The sequence below is a fragment of the Solanum lycopersicum genome, chromosome 1 (genome assembly GCF_036512215.1).
Source record: "Solanum lycopersicum chromosome 1, SLM_r2.1".
NCBI lineage: Eukaryota > Viridiplantae > Streptophyta > Magnoliopsida > Solanales > Solanaceae > Solanum > Solanum lycopersicum.
Window position 1 is genome coordinate 21882767 of NC_090800.1, and position 3927 is coordinate 21886693.

The 3927-nt window shown below is 33.1% G+C and overlaps 1 long non-coding RNA gene across 1 annotated transcript; it reads right to left on the reverse strand.

Moving 5' to 3' along the window:
* Positions 1-435: 435 nt before the first annotated feature.
* On the reverse strand, positions 436-2555 carry LOC104646302 (uncharacterized). Its single transcript, XR_740461.4, has 2 exons — positions 1671-2555; positions 436-608 (listed from the first exon to the last, which is right to left on the reverse strand). It is a non-coding gene; the product is annotated as an uncharacterized lncRNA (long non-coding RNA).
* Between the last annotated feature and the right edge of the window lie 1372 nt (positions 2556-3927).

Sequence of the window (3927 nt, forward strand, 5' to 3'; positions counted from 1 at the left end):
TACGATAAATATTGACAAGTAATTAAATGCGGTGATGTAAAGAGGAAGAGAGAGTTGAGCCCAAGTCTTATTTTTGTCTGCCTGGGCCAATACTTGGACCTCTTTTTGTTTTGGGCCAAAGGCCCATTTTTTGCCACCTTTGTATGTATCCCAAGCTAAAATTTGAAATTTATCTCTTTGGGCCTTAGGACCATCTTCCACTTTTCCTAAAATTCTAATATGGTAATGATAATAGCAAAAGACAAGGGCTTAGACCCCAAAATAACAAAAATACAAATTTGACAATATTTTCAATTCTCATCCAATTCTTCTATGCATCGACTCTTGGGAACCTGTTCCTCGTTTCCATTGACCGGCTGACGCAAGAGACAACGTTAATAGGCTTTTGTGGCCAAATCTAGATGCAATTGAAGAAGTATTTGAGTCCGAAAAGGATTCCACAACCGATCACGTGCATTTCACAACAAATAATTGTGCGTCAACATTAAATTCAACTGAAGTACATGTTTAACTAAATGAACCTATGCATCGACTTTTGGGGACCTGTTCCTTGTTTCCATTGACCGACTGACTCACGAGATAACGCTATTGGGATTTTGTGACCCAATCTATATGCAAATGAAGAAGCATTTGAGTCCAAATAGAATTCCACCACCGATCACATGCATTTCACAACAAACAATTGTGAGTCAACATTAAATTCAATTGAAGTACATGTTGTTTAACTAAACAAAAACAAAGCAAAGGCATAATAAGCAAGGGTGAGGGCCATTCACAAAGTTGAATTTAAGATCATAATCACCTAAATATAGAAGATGTACCACAAACTAACCTAGTTTATAACTAACAATTACGCTCATCAAAACTGTAAGAGAATAACTTTAAATTAATCGAGTGCCGGACAGATTAATCTAACGAAAACCAAACAACAAAACTGAAAAACATAACATTTTTTAAGTGAGAAAAAATCATGGAAAAGGAGAATGCATTCTGACCATTTTTAGAATAAATAACATGCTAGGAATATCCTTCAGAATAGCTCAACCAACAATCAAAATGAGAGCAAATAACAACAACATGTTCTCTTAACACAAAATTCAGATTTCAGAAGCATTTCAAAGTAATCTTACATGAACAAAATAAGAACAAATCATTATGCTATCACACATATTAAATTGATTAGAACTCGAACAACTAAGGCTCAAGACATGTTGGACACCATATTACACTATGGCGAGCATAATGAAAGGCGGAGACTCATAAAAAATCAATCCATGAGCTTAAACATATAATCAACTAAAAGAATCCTCATACAATAGCTTTAACAAGATTAAGCCTAAGATAAATCAATAACAATATAGATCCGAAATGAAAGGTTCTGATACTAAATGAAGAAGAGATCATAATCAACTCCATGATACTAAATTAGGCTTAAACAACTTCCCCCATGTTCATAGCGAAAGATTGTACAAGCTATGATGAAATAAACAAATCATTATAACATCCAAATACCAAACACTTCATAAATCTAACAAAAACAAGTCATAAAGCAACACAAAGGAAGTCAATAAGCTGATTTAATACTGAAACTAAAACACCATCAAAGACACTTCAATATAAACATAGAACAGCAAAAAACTAATTAAACTGAAATCAAGAAGAGCAATCACCACTTTTCGGGCAGCGAAGTGGAGACAGTGACGAGCTAGGATGAACAACAACTTTTACAAACAAATGGAAACTCGAACACATACGATCAACCAGAATTCTGTGCAAAACCTCATACACGGAGGAACTTGAGAGAAACAGATTCAAAATGAAATAAAAAGTGTGATACTCCGACCAAAACTAAGTTTTCCGCTTTGAACGTCTCACTATATTTTCCTTGGCTTAGTCTTTTCTTGAAGTATCTATCAATATTTCTCTAAAATTTTTGACTAAAAAAAGTCCCTCCCCCCAGATGAAAAGAAAAGACGTTTATATAGTGGGAATCTGAGGTTTTACCTTTTGGGGGAAAAAGGTATATTTTGGGTGAGAACAAGGGCAGAATTGAAACCCTAAAATCAAGTCTCAATTCAAATTTTCCAAGGATGAAGGATTAGCTGGATTATACGAGAATTCAAACCAAACCCGCAAAAAATTCAGACAACAGGGGCAGCGTGGAGGGCTTGGATCGATCGATCGTCCTTGAGTGCTATGTGGCTTTATCTCCAAGCGAGCAAGGACGACCAGACACAACTAGAAGGATTGAAAAGCAAACTGATCTACTATATAAGTGTACTGGTGAGGAAGACATCAACACGGAAAAGAGAAACGCATCTTCTTTTTCGTGCATTTTGACGAAAAAGGTGTTGTTTGGAGATATTGTAGCTGCCCTTGTGAACTCACCCTCGCATGAGGCGCGTCCAGACGTCGATGGTGTTGCTCACGCATGTTTCCACTACTTCTCAACACGGTTTGTTTGTTGTTGAAGAAGAAAGGTTGGGTTGGGTTCTTAGGTATGGGCTGGGATCCCAGGAAAAGGAATTGAATTTTGGTCAATCAACACTTTCTGAATGCAAATGGGTCAGTTAGGGAATTAAAAATGTGGGCTAGGAAATTATATAGCGCAACTTTCACATATAGCAAACAAAAAAATCATATTTGTATAATATAACAAACTTTGCATAATTGCGCTCCATAGCAAACATAAAAACTGTATAATTCGCTATACATATAAAAGTGTATAATTCGCTGGCCTAAATTGTATAATTCGCTGGCCTAAATTGTATAATTCGCTGGCCTATTTCACTGCAATTGTATAATTAGCTTTGCATACAGTTGAATCGAATTAAAATGTATGTATATTGCATAATTATAAGTGTATAGCAAGAAGATATATGTTCTTCTCGCTTTATACAAAAACAGAAACACAATATATACACTTCTGTTGTATAAAGCTAGAAAATTTTTTATTTCACTGCAATTGTATAATTCATAATTGTATAATTCTTTGGCCTTTTTCTCTGCAATATTTAAGTAAAATGTTTGTAAATTATATAATTAAGTGTATAACACGAAGATATACATTTTTGCATGTGTATATACAATTTTCTCTCGCTTTATACAAAACACAAACAGAAATTATACACTTCTGTGTATAAAGCGAGAGAGGCGAGAATAGGAGAGTGGCGAGCGAGACTTCTGGGAGAGAGACGCCTGACAAATTTTTGTCAATGTTTGCTATGGAGCACAATTAAATCAAACCCTAGCTATTCAATTTAATTTAGGTTATTAGTTTGCTATTTTATACAATTTTCCCAATTATTTATGTTGAATGCAGGGCCCAAAAATGTGTTTAAGGTTAGGTAATAGAATGACAACTAGGAAATATCATTACAAATTGCAAATTGGTCCAAGCTAATTAAAGACTGAGCCAAATTTGGATGTAATTTTTGAAGAAATTAAATAGGATGATGTAATATTATTTATTAATGAATTTTTTAATCTTAACGAAATAAAATAATCAAATTTTATTATAAAATGATTAAAGCATCAACTTACATCATAACTATAATTAAGACTAAAAAAATTAATGAAAATTTTAACTTGAAAGTGTAAAATCTTTTCATGACGACTTCAACTATTTATGGAACATACTAATTGAATATATGTACTGTATAAAACACATTAATTATTTAAAATATTACACAAATAAGTAAAATCATTTTAAAATCTTAAAAAAAATATTTCAGATTTTCCATAAAACCAATTATTTCAAATTGTTTGATTAAGGAGCTCAAAAATTAATTTCTATCATGGTGGGTTAACATTGGTTGTCAATAATTGTACCACATTTTACTTGGATTGATGCAAGAAAATCAAGGAAAATGAAATTGACGAATCTAATTTTGACCAACCATATCTTCATCTTAGAAAAGGTATTTG